This window comes from Adiantum capillus-veneris, chromosome 4 (genome assembly GCF_014529385.1).
Source record: "Adiantum capillus-veneris isolate H3 chromosome 4, ASM1452938v2, whole genome shotgun sequence".
Classification (NCBI taxonomy): Eukaryota; Viridiplantae; Streptophyta; class Polypodiopsida; order Polypodiales; family Pteridaceae; genus Adiantum; species Adiantum capillus-veneris.
In genome coordinates, this window is record NC_140934.1 from 86,613,124 (window position 1) to 86,630,294 (window position 17,171).

Consider the following 17,171-nt stretch of genomic DNA (forward strand, 5'->3'; position numbering starts at 1 on the left):
CCAAAGTCGGCATAATGGTAGAAAGTGCCAATTCATCCATTTCGCTCCATTCATCTTCATCCATATCTTCTGGTTTTATCCCCTTGAGCTTTATAGGTTTTATCTGCTTCTTTTGTACCAACACGTGCCAAATCTGCTTCTTCCACAATGGGAAATTGGTTCCATCCAGCTTCTTGATATTGTAAAGAGCAGTGTCCTGTGATCCAGCCATAGCTACGCTTCACAATAGTTTACTTTCCAGGGAAAAATTCGGCAGAGTTTCCCCTGTAAACTGACCTCTGAACCAATATCAACCTGTGAAATGAACCAAGAAAGCTTCAGATTCTGCAGAAATTTTGGTAGAGTCTCCTTTGTAAAATGGCTCTGGTGTACTAAAAAAAGACCAAAAAATAGCTCAAAAAACCATTGTCTCTCTAACACTGTAAGCTGTGGGTAAACCTGTCCTGCACCTGTACTGTCTCTGACTGTCTTGTCACTGTCCTGTAAGCATAGACTGTGACAATGCCTCAACGGCAGTAAAGCAAAGATGCAATCCCAACTGTCTAACTCACAGTCAATACATCCTAGCTGCCTATCTAAGGGTGCTCGAGGGATCGCTCCAAGACCTGTATCACCGAAAGGATCTCAACATTCGAGAATCCCCCAGCTCAATAAAACCTCATTCGACCCTCAACAAAGGCTGCAGTAAATCTGACAGTAAATAGACTTCCCACAAAGTCATACATCCACAAATTTCCCACTGTATGCTGTAACCGCTGCGGCGGTTGTTTGCTGCGTGACTCACAGCCAGCAAACCCTCAACAGACATACATCATCTCTGACAATACATCCCATGTGGAAGTACCTGCAATGTCAGGATGAAATCTGGAATATCAAGCAGCAAAGACAAGCTACCTGATGAACTAGTGGATGTCACCGACAGTCTGTGTGTAGATGCGCCCGTGTCGTATGTGACACGCCTCCAAGAACTGTGAGCCATCCTTCGATGTGTAGACAACCACAAATCAACACTCTGGGAGTGTCGATATCCTCAGCACCTGCAGTCGTAGGCCGAAAACCCCAAGTTTGCAGAGTCGGATCTGCACCCGTCGAGACCACGTAGTCGAAAATGGCCTGCGCAAACCTTTGTCGAAGCCGAACGGTAGCCGAGATGACCTCAGAATGAAATTCTAGCCTCCTGCAGTGCTGCCTCGAGCCTTGATCTGAGCTCTGATACCAGTTGAAGGAGTACGAGCGGAAGTGCGACGCGAGAGAGAGTGAGAGAAGAAGAGCACGACGATATGGTGAACTCGCTCTACTGTAATGTGTAGAGCATAGTGAGTTCTTATTAGGTTTAAACAAAAGAATATGTGTACATACCTGGCGGCCCGCCCACTTACCTGGGCGACCACATTGGGCTTTATACCCCAACAACACCTTGTATATAAGCTAAAGGTATAAAGTGTCTGCCGATGTAGCCATATACAATGATCACAAGAAAATATACTTGTCTTAACTGTTATTGAGTAAAAGGTTATAGCTATGGTTAACTCTTGCAAGAACATCAATGGGAGAAATTTTGATAAAAATCATTTAAAAAAAAGGTCATCAAATAAGATAGTGAATGAATATATCCTAAAGGCCGCGTTCTGTACAACGTTTGGTCTTTATGAATATCTTATTATTCCTTTTAGCTTGACTAATGCACCAGGCACGTTAAATTGTTTAATGGAGAAAATATTTAGACCCTACCGCAAATTAATTGGAGTGTTCTTTGATGATATCATCATCTACTTCAAGTCCTTGGAAAAACTCAAGCAACACCTCCAGGTAATTTTTCAAGCTTTGAGGGAGAACAAGCTTTTTTTATCAATCAAAAGAAGAGAAAATTTTTCCTTTAGGAGATTCAAAACTTAAGTCATATTATCTCTCATGATGGTAGGATCCATCAAAGTTGGAGGTAATAAAAGCATGGCCTAATTCAAGGAATTTTCATGAGCTAAGAAGCTTTATTAGTATGTGTGCATACTATAGACGCTTCATAGCCAAACTCTCTCAAATAGCGGGACCATTACATGACTTAACAAAGAAGAACGTTAAGTACTTATGGACTGCTAAAGAGAAAAATGCTTTTGACAAGCTCAAAGAGAAGCTTACCTTCCAACCAGTCCTTATGCTTCCGAATCACTCAAAGCCATTTGAGGTCCAATGTGATGCTTGTGGTGATTGCCTTGGAGAAATTTTGATTCAAGAAGGGCATACCATAGCATATGATCTCTCAAAGTCATTTGATGTCCAAATGTAATGCTTGTGGTGATTGCTTGGGAGCAGTTTTGATTCAAGAAGAGCATGCCATAGCATATGAGAGTCGAAGGCTCAATGCCAATGAATGGGTCTTGGGCATATATGAAAAAGATTATTTAGTTGTTTTACATGCCCTAGACACATGGAAGCATTATCTATTGGGGACTCCATTTATTTTGCGAACAAACCACCAAAGTCTCAAGTACTTCATGATGCAAACCAAGCTTTCTAACAAACAAATGAGGTGGGAAATTTTTGTTTTGCAATTGTATTTTCATATTGCTCACATTGATGGTGGTAAACTTAGTCAAGTGGCTGATGCACTTTCACTACGACCAAAAGTTAATGCGGTGTCTATAGGAACTCACAATGATCTATCTTCTATGATAGATGAGTATGCTATTGACCCTGATTTTAAAGACATAATGTGAGCCCTTGCATTGGGGAAGAAAGAAGAACCATTCTCCTTACACGATGGTTATCTTATCCATGGAAATAAGCTATGTGTCACCCACTCTCTTCGTAAGAAATTCATGTATGAATCCCATGCTCCTCCCTATGCGGGGCATAGAGACATTCAACCTACTCTTTGGATAGTAGAGACATACTTCTATTGGCCTACCATGAAATTGGACATACAAGAGTATGTTTCAAAATGTGTGGTATGCCAAAAGACCAAGTATGATAGAGGGAAGTAACTTGGATTACTCCAGCCATTGCCTATCTCTAATTCACCTTGAAAGAGTATATCCATAGATTTTATCTTTGTATTACCCGAGTCTATCCATGGGAATACAAAAATATGGACATAGTCGATAGGTTTAGCAATCAAGCACAGTCTATTCCTTTTAAGAAGACTATTAAGGCACACCAAATGGAAACTCTCTTCATATCTCAGATTTCTAAACACCATGGATTGCTAACATCCATACTTTCAGATAGAGATCCTAGAATGACCAGTTATTTTTGGAAAGGTCTCTTTGAAAATCTAGGTACAAGATTGAATTTCTCTTTGGCCTAGCACCCACAAATGAATGGCCAAAGTGAGATAGACAATCTTACAATACTCGGTCTACTAAAGACTTATGTTACAGAAGTAGATCAACACTCACAATGGGAGAAGTGATGGGGTTGCAGGCCTAAGGGGGGTGAAGCCTGAGAAGTGCCATGGCAAGGAGGTGCAGTGTGTAGAGAACGAGAGCGAGATGGAGAGAGAGACTCGGTAGAGCAGTAAAAAAAACTCAAGCCATATATTATAATTGATTAAAAAAAAGGCTACATATAGAGGAGAATACTTTCCATGCATAACTCAATCTTCAACTGAGGTTTCCATGCATGACATAGAGTGTGTACCCACGAGGCTTAGATGCACAAGAGCTTGCATATCCAACAACCCCCCCCCCCCCCCCCCCCCCCCCCCCCTCAGGCCCAAACCACTAACAATGGACTCGAGACAGACCATGGCAGAGTTCAATCACCTGAAACCATGAGTAGAAGTCCCCCCCTTGCCTATAGCATAGGTGTGTGTGTGTGTGTACTTCCCTCAAACAACCATCAGTGTGAGACATACTAGAACTCGACCAAACAACAAAGGTGGTCTTACCACTTTTATTTGTGGTAGTGTCTATAACTCGTACAAAAGGCACATGACCATGATTGACAACTGACAAAATAAAACAAAGCTTTGACAAAATATAGAGGATGATATAAACAAAATCATGCCAGACCTATGAGACTGAATAGGTAGAACTAATTTTGAACTCAGCATATTGTTGCTTGAGCAGGTCCAGGAGAAGTTGTCGATCTTTGATGTCATATGTGAATCTACAAAAGAGCTTGAAGATGAAGAATATTGTCGAGCACGATTGGTTCGAGTATCTTTAAACACCTTTTCTGCAATGAATTCATCAAAGCCAACTGCAATGGTTGCTTCAACTTGAGCTCCATAGATCAGCGTCTTGATTCGAGAAAGATGTATAGCACCAAAATACATCGGATAAGGCTCACACAAAGATACATCTCGCAGTCTGACAACTCGATGCACTGGAGCTTTTTACGTGCCTCTTGAAAGGTTGTGACCTTTGCATGAGCTGTTGGATCCATGTATATAAGGACCATGTTGTGGCGGCTAACAACAATCTCATCCTTCAACATCACTAATGCACCAAAAGGTCCTCCATGGCCGCAGGTCACACCTTCATAGGCTTCTTGATTGCAATCCCTGTCTTGAACCTCCTCATGATGAGCAGCAAAGGTTGAGGCAACAATATCATCCATGACTCCGCTTAGAAGAAGAGAAAAGAGAACTTTTATAGTAGCTTTTCTCCTAGCACTTGCAACTCGCGGTATTTTGTGAGGCTCGTATGAATGACCTCTTGGTTGGCCAAGACTCAAAATCTTTTAATCAAATTCAATATAGCCTGACATTTCAAAAAACTAGTGTCGACTAGAAGTGTTGCAGACAGGGAAGACGACGACGTTGATGGCTCCCTTTGCTCGTAGTGGGCTGAGGAGTCCGAAATTGCAGATGATGCCGTGTCAAACAATCATCAAAATTCCAAGGCGATCAGATTGAGGTAGGTCGTGCTTGAATTACTACACGTCGATGACCCTATTTTCTTCTTTGTAAGCGATTGTACCCGCGTTACTGAGTTGAGCCAAGCTCCTCCTTGCTTTGGCGGCCTACCTGGGCTCTCTACCAGTTGATGGGGTTGCAGACCTAAGGGGGCTGAAGCCTGAGAAGTGCCATGGCAAGGAGGTGCAGTGTGCAGAGAACGAGAGCAAGATGGAGAGAGAGACTCGGTAGAGCAGTAAAAAAGACTCACGCCATATATCATGATTGATTTAAAAAAAAGGCTACATATAGAGGAGAATACTTTACATGCATAACTCAATCTTTAATTGCGGTTTCCATGCATGACATAGAGTGTGTACCCACGAGCCTTAGACGCACAAGGGCTTGCATACCCAACAACAAGTACTTACCCCTTGTACAGTATGAATACAATAATAATGTCCATACTTCTACGGGAAAAGCACCTTTTGAAATTATAGAGGGAAGACCTAAATGTCCCTTGCTACTTAAAGTACATGGGAAGATCTTCGTTGCCAATGAGTATAGCCGTGACTTGCAAGAATCTTTTCAAAAGATTAAGGAGGCTATATTAATCTCTCAACAAAGACAAAAAGCTGTTACTTGACAAGAACAAAAGGGCCTTAACCTTCAAAGAAAATGACTGGGTCTTACTCAAGTTTCCCAAGGCTCGATTGAGGCAAACGACAGGCAAAAATCCTACGGGCCATCAAAAGTATTATGCTAAACTAGCAAAAAGATACTATGGTCCTTTTCAAATCTTGAAGCAATCAATGAAATGGCTTATCAAGTCAAGCTACCCAACCATTGACTCATACACAATGCTTTTCATGTGATCCTACTTAGACCCTACAAAGGAGATCTCCCAAGTGAGCCAATTATTGAAGACCCTCTAGATATTGAAGACCAAGAAGAGGTGCTACAACCCGAAGCTATCCTTTCGCATGAAGACAAGGTACTACGACATGGTAAGATTATCTGATGGTATCCTATTAACTTCAAAAATTATCCTTTTGAAGATGCTAGGTGGATGCAAGGAATACAGCTTAAATGACAATTTCATCTTATAAGACTAATTCTCTTTTTATTTTGCACAAGTTTTAAATAGCATGCATGCTTAGAATCGTGTTTGTGATGACGACGTCTCTCAAACACCAAGTAGAATTTGTCACTCTACTTTGGGAGAATGAAATGGACTAAAAAGCAGACATGCTTGCGGCATCTACATCTCCCAAGCACCAAATGGATTAGTCATCCATCTTGGAATGATGTCGTAGGGTAAAAAGGGATCCTCTAATCGATAAGAAACATTGACTAATTACTAAGTCTTTATCTCTTCTACCTCATAGTCGAGGACGACTATGATTCAAGAGAGAGGTAATTTCATAAAATCTAATGTCTAACCAACCCAAATGATTATCTCATATTAAACTAATCATTTAATTTGGGAGTAAAACGAGAACAAGGGTTAGAATATAGATATGTGCTTATGGATCTATACACGGCCAAGGTTAAAGGGGTCCAAATGAGAGATGATCTATCAAAGAGAAAGGCTAGCTAATGGAGCTTAAAGACCTTAGGGTTAGCTTTATTAATGGTTAGTGTTAAAATTCCTTTTACCTTAGGCAAGCTAGGGTTGTGCTTGAGGTGGGAACCTGGCCCAAGCTTGAGGTGCTTGTCATGCTTTGATGACTAAGGTGCTTGAGGTGAAGGTGCTCCATGACTAAGGTGCTTGAGGGGCTTAAGGTGTTCCATAAAGTCAAGGCACATCCCTACACAAGGGGGGTGAGCCCTCATTGTAGGACCTAGAGAGAGAACACACACACACCCTCACACAAGTCAAGCCTTGCCTAATGAAGCAGCAGGGACACATGTCAAGTTCCTCTCCATGTTTTCATCATAAGGTGCCTAAAGCCTATTGGTTTGCCTCTCAAGGGGTCCAATGATAATTTAGCTGATTTGATTAATTGTGTATGCATTTATCAAGTCCTCTCTCTCAAAGGGGAAAGGTTGTCCCAAGGCTAGCATGCTTGCCTGATATGCACCATGCATGTGATTGGCTAGGCTAGAGGTCCGATTATTTTCTAGCATGAGCTACAAGGGGGGGTCAACCATGGTAGCTAGGGGCTAGCTTGGGGGGTATACTCTCCCACACACACACAAACTCTCATTGTGTTAAGTGCAAAGTGCAAGAGCTCCATCTCCTTCTCCAAGCTTGTTGAGAAGATGAGAGCCTACACCGGCACTCTTGGCTATGGAATGAAATCCCAACCAAGAGCCATGCTTCAATGCTTAAGCTTGCCATCTTCTTCTTCATCTTCATTACTATTATATTATGCTATGCTAAGCAAGAAGAGTGATGATAAGTGAGGAACTATTTCTTTCTCCTATGAATTTTTCTTCTTCCTCTTCCTCTTCCCTGCTAGCTCTCTCCACCTTTAGAGGTGTTTGAGGCCTTGGGACTAAGGCCAGGGAAGGTTAATGCTTTTTCAAAGCTTATGTTATGCTCGTGATGCATGAAGCTTTCCATCTTCATTGCATCACCTAGGTCACAAGGAACACAAAGATTGTATTGTACCAAGTCTCGCTTGATGGGAGAATCTATAATACAAAATCCTATTGGAGGGGGGACCGGCTCCACATAGATCCGGTCCTCAACTGCTGTCAAGTTCTCTAACCCTCTCTCTTTCAAAAATTATTCATGCCAAGTTAATTAAGTCTAATGTCTATGTTGCTACCGCTAATTAAGTTCGCCCTCTATGTTCTCAAAGTAGTCTCACAAAAATGCTCACTCTAATTCTCTTAATTTCGCTATTCTCAAAGTTCATAGGCCATTTCCATTACAGATAAAGATCTTCAACTTAGACAAGTTCAAGAGTTGTAGGAACTCCCATCAATGCATTTCTTTATGCAACAAATCTTTTCTTTTTTTTTCCATGCTTCTCTTGTGCTTCTACATATGCAAATACTTTCACAGTAATACTCCTACCTGGCTTTGCTATCTCCAAGCAGCATAAGGGCCATCCTCTTCACTCTACACATCTTACAATCTCCCATCAGACATTCCCTTCTATGGAAACCTACATATGGTTGCTTTGGACAGAGAACTAACTCCCACAATTGTGTGGCACCTTTGGACGTGTGATGTGAAGCTTCGCAACCCATGCTAATGTTGTTACCTGTAGCACAAATATTGCATACACAGTTGCAACCAGCTTCATGCATACCAAAAGCACGAGAGTGCATGTGGTTCAATGTGTCCTTTAGAAAGGAAATTTTCACATGGTATTCACAACAGCATGTGTATATATCATTCAACCACCTACAAAATAATGTCTTCAACATCTCAAACATTCTCATTCCAATCTTGCAATTTGGATACTTCTCTTTGAACCTGTCAAACAACTCAACGTGCAATATCCATAAATGATCAACTTATACTCCCAGAATGCTAACTACAATATACAAAATGCCAACTAGGACATTGAGCATGCTCTTCAAAACAAATTAGTGTGTTAACCAACACACTCAATATGCTAACATTCTGTTAACAAGCAAAGTTACTAGCATACCCACTATGCTAGCTAGCATACCAGGTATGCTAACTAGCATATCAAGTATGCCAACTAGCATATACAATATTCTGATCAGTACACACGGATTTCTAACTAGCATATCAGGTATGTTAACAAGCACACCCAGTATGCTAGTGAGCATCTTTGAATACCACTAGCATGCAAAGTGTGTAAGCTTGCATACCCAATATGCTAATGAGAAAACTGGGTATGCTAATCAGCATCCTGGGTATGCTCACTAGCATACATTTTGTTAGCCAAAATCAATATTCTAATTAGTATCTTAGGTATGCTAACTAGCATAGAGGGTGCTAACCTCCATCCATACTCATTATACTAGTTAGCATATAAGAAATGCTAACTAGTAGACACATTGTGCTTACTAGCATACAAGGTATGTTAGCTAGCATACTTAGAGGTAACTTGCATATAAGGTATGCTAAATTGAATAGCATGTGTGCTAACTAGGTATGTTAATTAGCATGGTGATTACGCTAAGTAGCATACACATTGTGTTAATTATTGGTTAGCATTCAAGAAATGCTAACTATAAGACACATTGTGTTTAATAGTGTACTAGGTATGCTAACTAGCATACTATGAATGCTAACTAGCATACTCAGTGCCAACTATCATATGATGTATGTTAAATTAAATAACATGTTTGCTAACTCGGTATGTTGATTAGCATGGTGAGTATGCTAAGTAGCATACACATTGTGTTAATTCTAGTTAGCATATTAGAAATGCAGACACATTGTGTTTACTAGAATATTAGATATGCTAACTTGCATACTCAGTGTCAACTAGCATATGAGGTATGCTAAGCTGAATAGATTATGTGCTAACTAGGTATGTTAACTAGCATGGTGAGTATGCTAAGTAGAATACACATTGTGTTAATTTCTAGTTAGCATATTAGAAATGCTATCTAGCAGACACATTGTGTTTAGTAGCATACTAGGTATGCTAACTAGCATACTATGTATGTTGAATAGCATACTCAATGCCAGCTAGCATGCTAAATTGAATAGCATGTGCTAGCTAGGTATTTTAATTAGAATGGTGAGTATGCTAAGCAGCATACACATTGTGTTAATTGCTAGTTAGCATTTTAGAAATGCAAACTAGCAGACACATTGTGTTTACTAGCATACTAGTTATGCTAACTAGGATAATCAGTGGCAACTAGCTAATATGAGGTATGCTAAACTAAAGTTCTATCTTACACGGTGTGTTAACAAGCATCCTTAGTGTGCTAACTAGTACGCTAACAAGCATACTAGGTATGTACTAACTAGCATAGATTGTGTGTTGATCAGCTCACATAGTATGTTGACCAGCATGCACAGTGTGGATACAATTATTAGACTATAGTATCATACTATAGAATGGTATGATACTTATTAGATGATAAAATTTAATATGCACTAGAGATGTAATGCATAGAATACCAAAGTTATGGCATATCAATCGGCTTGATCACTTAAGGCTCATCAGGAGGTGCACAAGGTGTTTTATGTAGCTTTTCCTCCTCATTCTCTTTTGACAAACATCCTTCTTGTTGTGGGATATGCGAGTCTCCTCTCTCTAAAATGTGTGGACCAATTCCTTGATTACGTTCGTGATAGGGCTATGACAGTGTTGCTTGTGACATGCAGCCAATGAAAACAATTTACCATTGATAACAGGCTTCATCCGTGATTTTGCCTTGTGCAAGGAGCGACGACCAACTTTAAGGACCCTTGAGATTTTTGCAATAGGCATGTTATCCTTTGAATTCACCATCATGTGCAACACTGCATTCTTCAATAGAAACTCCTCATTATAAAATTTTTGCTTGAAAGTAGCCAATGTGTTGCGGATATTGGTGGAGACAATTGAGCTCTCTACATTAGCCTCCTCCACTGAGGAATGTTCTTGGACTGCCTGAACAACAAGATGTTCAGCAACTAGATTCCGAATTTCTCGTTTTACTTCTGTCCCAAAACCTTCAGTCCTCCTCTTCAAAGCTATCACAATCTCAAAGTATATTTTCTTTTTCTCCTCATCATTGAGGGCATGATGTCCTCACTCTCCCTGCATCTGTTTTTGCTCCCTCAGTTTCCTCTTTCTTTCCCTCTTGTATTTCTTGATCACAGAAGAGCTGGATCTTGGGAGTTGTGATTCATCACCTATAATGGCTCCGTTCTGCAAGTTTCTCTTGAGGACTACAAACATACATAAAACATTGATTACTTCAAATCACTTAAATCATAAATGTCATATATGTCTGCATCATAAGTTAGCACTACCAATTTATTGACCAACATTGAGCACGTTGTCTGCGTATCCAACATTGGAGCTAGTGTAAATATTGTTTTCTGGTTCTCCATAGCTCTATGGAGATGGGAGGAGAAGGGAAAAAATATATAGGAGGGAAGGTCAGGGCTAGAGAGAGAGAGAGAGAGAGAGAGAGAGAGAGAGAGAGAGAGAGAGAGAGAGAGAGAGAGAGAGAGAGAGAGAGAGAGAGAGAGAGAGAGAGAGAGAGAGAGCGAGAGCATTTTTATTTGAAACTGGACATTGTCTTGGCTTTTCAACATAGATAACAAGCACTACTACCTAGCATTATCCCGAACAACATTTGTAGTGACACGTTAACATGCTTACACCCTGTGGCATCCAATTGTGTTGGAGTGGTGCTACAAGCCAGCGAGGAAGTTCAAGGCTATTGAATTTCCTTGGCTATGAATTTATGTACAATGCACATCGGTTGTTGCCACTCATATCATTAGTAGGAGCCGTGTATGGTTGTCTCCAAGAGCTTTGCTTGCTGCCAATTCGAGTTTTGTTTTAAATTTTGGAGGTCACCACCATGTTCTCTCTCTCTCTCTCTCTCTCTCTCTCTCTCTCTCTCTCTCTCTCTCTCTCTCTCTCTCTCTCTCTCTCTCTCTCTCTCTCTCTCTCTCTCTCTCTCTCTCTCTCTCTCTCTCTCTCCCTCTCCCTCTTAAATACCATGCCGACTCTCTATATCTCTCTTCTTTGGAAAAATTCATCTCTTGAGTAGTCTATGTTTACAAATATGTTGGGTAATATCTACAAGTATGGATGCACCAAGACAAATTCGATACCTCAGACCAAGACGGGAGAGAGACATATATTTAAAGCTTTATTTGGGGCATACACAACACCCCTATCCTCTCCGAAACACCTTCAAAAAACACAATATGCACTAGCAGACCACCACTTTCTCACTTCCCAATGCTTACACACTCCACAAGACCACCACACAATGCACACTCATTGCCACAGTTCGTCTCAACCCTTGCACATGCACACAAACACTCAATATCACTCTCTCACACAAAGCATCGCCAGTCCACGGGGCACACACATCCACACTGTCAGTGCCGTGGGGAAACACAAGAGCAGGAGAAAGAGGAGGGGGGAAGGGGAAATGACATCATAACTAGGCAATAGTGGCTCGATTACACTTCAAAAGGCACATACAAAACTTGCACTACCATCAAAATGGCCATTTTTATGAGAAAGTACAAAGGGGGTTGATAGGCATACTCCTTTGTCAAAAAACTCCACTCTTTAGGCTTCAAAACGGCACCAAAAAGCCTAGCTTCTATTGTAGGGGACCTTCAACTTTGGAAAAAAACTGCATTTTAATTGGCCCATCTTGCATCTCAATTTGGCATCTTTGGAGGGGGAGCCGCCTTGCTTGATCTCTATCTTCTCCCTTTGTTTGTGCTTGAGAGGGGGATGCTAGCTTGAGAGAGGGGTGCACTAGTGATGTCGCTAGTGCCCCTCGGTATTTTCTATTTTTATTTTTATTTTCCCCTTTTCACCTTGGAACTTACCCCTTGACTTTATCTAGACTGCTTCTTGGACTTGCTTGTCTGCCCTCTTTGAATGGCCCTTACCTTGCCCACTTGGCTGGCTTTGGTTTGAACCTTTGATCTCCTCTTTGACCGGCCCTTGGACTTCCCTTTCCTTTGCACCCTTGGGGATTCCCCTTTGCTCACTTTAGAGCCTTTGAGTTCTCTCTCTCTCTCTCTCTCTCTCTCTCTCTCTCTCTCTCTCTCTCTCTCTCTCTCTCTCTCTCTCTCTCTCTCTCTCTCTCTCTCTCTCTCTCTCTCTCTCTCTCTCTCTCTCTCTACTCTTGGAACACCCTTGACTTTCCTATTCACATTTGTGTCTGACCCAACTTGGGGGCCCTTTTCTTTTCCCAGTCACCTCCTCTCCATCCTTCTCGTATGAAACCTCCCCTACCCCAAGGAAGTAGCGGGGGGGGGGGGGGGGGAGGCTTTCCTTCCACAAGACATGTCCCTTAATAGGCGTGGGAATAGGCCCCTCGTGGATGCTTGCCATGCTAGCAGTTGCTCACAGCACCGTTGTCGGCCACTAAAACCGTCTGCACCACCGCATTACGCCGCCCTGCTGGGTGGCAACAGCGCCCGGAGCGCCGCATGGTGGGCACACCATAGCCACGAAGAGGGGGAGGCTTCTCTCCTCCTCTCTTTACAACCACAATGCATACACACTAGGGTATATATACCCCTCAACTCAGCTCGGTGTCTCCCCATGTGGGATAATAAGTCTGACACATGGCGGCTCTTTGGTGGCATCCCAGCCTCCAAATCTTCAAAATCCCAACTAAAACTTCTTTTAAAAATTCTGAGTGCCAGTTTCAATCTCCCCCAGTTCCCTGCTTGGTGATTGGGTTCGTGAGCCGTGAAGTAGTACTTGAAGCCAAAAAAATTGGACTCCAAAATTGTCGATCCCCGCTACATGCCAAGATCCCCAAGGCCGTGAATCGAGGCCACAAAAGTGGGGAAAAAAATTCGAGACTTTTCTATCGGCAACCACCATCAAACTTCCAACCAGGATATCTACGTCATTGTAGCTTCGATTGTCGAGCCGTCAATTTTTGTTGACTTCACATGATGCATACCTCCCTCTATAACCTTTTTGAGGCCCAAAAAATGCCAAATGGAGCAACTCCCAATGCTGTGGATGAATTGCCCCACAACTAGCCCCCGGTAAATTTTGAAATGGCCATAACCTACAATCTAGAGCTCGGATCCGCAATCCAAAAAGACCTGCATGGTCCATAATTCAAGCATTGTGTGTCTATCACTCCAAACCTGCTCCAGCAATTTGCCCCCAGTTGCCCTGTCCGAATTTTAATTCAAATTTTAATATCTTGCACATTGGGGCTCCGTTTGACGAGCCGTTGCAACCAAATTGCATAGCATCTCAAGCTCCACATTCTAGGACAATAACATAGCACTTTAAGCACCCTTACCTATCGTCCGATTTTGACCATTTTGGAGCCTTTTGACCTAAAAAAGCTACATCACACATACATTTTCACTAGCACCTGCTTGCCCAGGTCTTCCTCACTTGCCTTGGCCCTTTGTCCTACACCTGCTAGCACCCTCTGCTTTGCATATAACATTTCCTTGCAGAGACCAACTTTGATTGCACCACTGCCTTTTGGATTGCTCCACCATGTCGACACTCTCTCTGTCTCTCTCTTGCTTGCGTATCACAAGGATCCAAGAAATCTCTCTCTCTCTCTCTCTCTCTCTCTCTCTCTCTCTATCGATCTCTCTCTCTCTCTCTCTCTCTCTCTCTCTCTCTCTCTCTCTCTCTCTCTCTCTATCGATCTATCTAAAACTACTAAAAAACTACTGAGAGAGAGAGAGGTTGATTTCTCAACTCAGCTACAGATGTGAGAGGCTGCTACAATCAAGGTGGGTTATTGCTACAGTCAAATATAGAGTATTCTCAAATGAATTTAGTGGATGATGAGGAGGCGTGGACTGTTTCACATAGGTTTTTGTGTGGAAACTTTTGTGTGTGCACGTGCACGTGAATGCACACACACACACACACATAGAGAGAGAGAGAGAGAGAGAGAGTACTTTGTGCGATGAAGAATACATTCTTGTTAGTTTCCTTGGACCCGTACAACCCAAACTTTAGTTGCCCATGTTTTTGGGTCGCGATTATTAAATCCATTGAGAGCTACTCTTTCTCATGCATGACCATGGAGTGAACTTTTTGATCGATTATGTTTTGCAAAACTAGACTCACCAGTTGGGGAGGCAACAAATAGAGTGCACAATAGAGTGCAACACTTGGAGCTCTTTTTATTTGTGTTTTATCTTGCATTTTTATCTCCCACTTTACACTACATGTAGCCATCTATGACGACGCGAATGGGTATAGATACATATAGTCAGCTAAGTTAGATGTCTTCTCAATATATAGTGAGAAAATATTTGAGCTCTTTGTACACTTCCATACGGGTTCCTCCATTGCAAAGGCATTGGGAATTCCATCGATGTGGCTACACACAACTTCCTTTTATTTTCTCATGAGAAAGAAGGACGCCATATCTTTGAACAATCCCAAACCCCCCACCCAAACGTTTATTTTGGCCCTATTCTGCTCATAAATAGCTTAGAAAACTCATAAAACATATTTTGTGGTTGCAGTATTGATAGAATGCCACATGAGATGCTACTGATAACAAAGCTCAACGTTGTGAGAAAGTCGCTCAGCTTTTTCTTTGCTCGAGAATTTTCGTTTGTCATTTGGTAAGAATCCTTTGCACACAGACACATGGTTACTTCACATCACTTGAAAGATAAATGAAACTAATCACGATGAAAGAGAGAGGCACATAGAGAGAGAGAGAGAGAGATGGCTAATATGATGCAAAAATTATAGTCTAATCTGGTGAAAAACTTTGGGCTGGTCTGATGTAAAAAATGCTAACTGAGCTGGTGTAAAAATGCTTGATTGATGTTGCTACATTAACTTTATTTAAAGAAAATGTAGTTCTAATTAAATTATGCAATCTATAAGTGAGAGGGTTGTCTTGCTTGAGATACCCAAGTACATATATTTTTCATGTTTCATTCAGAGAAATGATGGAGCACTATGAACGAGAATGTCTATAAGGCCACTAAGAATGGGTACTTGTAATGCATCACATCAGATGGGTGAAGAGAGCATCGAGAAAAAGTGGTGCCAGTCTTTGGGGACACTGCATCTTGCCTTGGAGTTCCATTGTTCCATTTCATCTCTCTCTCTCTCTCTCTCTCTCTCTCTCTCTCTCTCTCTCTCTCTCTCTCTCTCTCTCTCTCTCCAAGTTCACTTATTTGCAAATTCTCTTTGTTTCTGCTTTTGATTTTCTTGCTTAGATTATTCTTCTATGGAGGATCCGATCCTAGGTTCCTCTATGGCCATCTCATTCTTTCAAAACCCTTGATGCATTGAAGATTCTTCTATGGAGGATCCGATCCTAGGTTCCTGTGTGGCCATCTTATCCTTTTGAAACCCTTGATGCATCTACAATAGTATCTAATCATCTCAACTAGATAGTAATCTTGATGCACTAGAATCACATTCTATTCTTATTCACGTAGCCATCACATCTAAATCTCATTGATCTCTAACAATCTCTAGGTGTACTAAGTATAAATCATTCATCAGGCAAAATGCTGCAGAGATTTCATCCTTCTCTACATGTCTCTAAAAATACACACAAGAAAGAGCACATGTCTTCAATTCAATCAAGGAAATTTCCAATTCAATGTACATATCCTCATAAAGTCATTCCGCAAAATATCGTTAGTGTATTAGTATCCCTAAAATCTAAAAAGAAATTAGTGAATTTATTCAATCTAGGAAATCTATGACAAAGGAGTGGAGTGGCTCCCATCTTGTGGAGTCTGCACCACACCAGATTCAACCTACTTATTCAGCGGGGTAATATTTGGTACATACACTCCTCAAAATGAACACGGTTCTGTAATCTGCAACCACCTCAAAAATTCATTTCCAACCCAAATAACCAAGGAAATCTATTGATTTCCTCTGCTTCCAATAGCGCTTTAGACTTTTCGTCACTTGATTTGTCTTCTTTTCAATAGCTTCATCCAACACCTCTATCTGAAAGTAATATTTGCTTTTTTGCACTCGCATTTTCTTTCTATTTCACTACCAACTTGAGAGGAGAATGGTTGGTCTCTCACCATCCAATATGAATCTTGTCAAGCAGGCAGTCCTTCAGGTGAGTCACATATTTTCAGTCCTTGGAGTACTTGATTGATCTTTTCATGCATGTATCTACCTATAGTTGATGTTTGTACTCTATTCTATCAATATCTCCCATCAAATTTGCCAAAATTTGCCAAATATTCAAAAAAAGGCTTACTATTGTTAAAATGTCTATTGATTTCCCCAATTCCCTCGCTCGGATTTTTCTTTTCTTCATCTTCCCATAGATGAGTAGTCTAAGGGGTGTCTTCTATATCAAATTCTCTGCAAGAACTCATGTGTGCAAAAAAAGGATTGGATCCTCCATAGAGGAAGAATTACCAAAGCTCTTATACCATTGCTATATGCTTGGACACTCTTAGCAAGAAACTGATAGCAACACATGAGCAGAAAATTACAAACGACTCAATTGAACTTAAATATAAAGAGAAAAAAAAGTCGACATGGAACAGCAAAGTTCCATCCCTACATGCACTAGCCCCAAAGACAAGTGCCCTTGGTATTTCTTTATTATTGCTTCACGAAGATACTACTCGTCAAGGGTCTAGCTCTCTCCGAGACTCTGTGACAAGATGCTCCCACAAGAGTGGCCCTCGGGGATCTTATAAGCGTACAAGGGATTCCCAAAGGCAGAGCCCCAAATGAATCTCATCCAA

At 41.3% G+C, this 17,171-nt stretch overlaps 1 pseudogene; it reads right to left on the minus strand.

Annotated features, from left to right (window-relative positions):
* Positions 1 to 3,907: 3,907 nt before the first annotated feature.
* Positions 3,908 to 4,608, minus strand: LOC147459550 (guanosine deaminase pseudogene; annotated as a pseudogene).
* Positions 4,609 to 17,171: the final 12,563 nt, after the last annotated feature.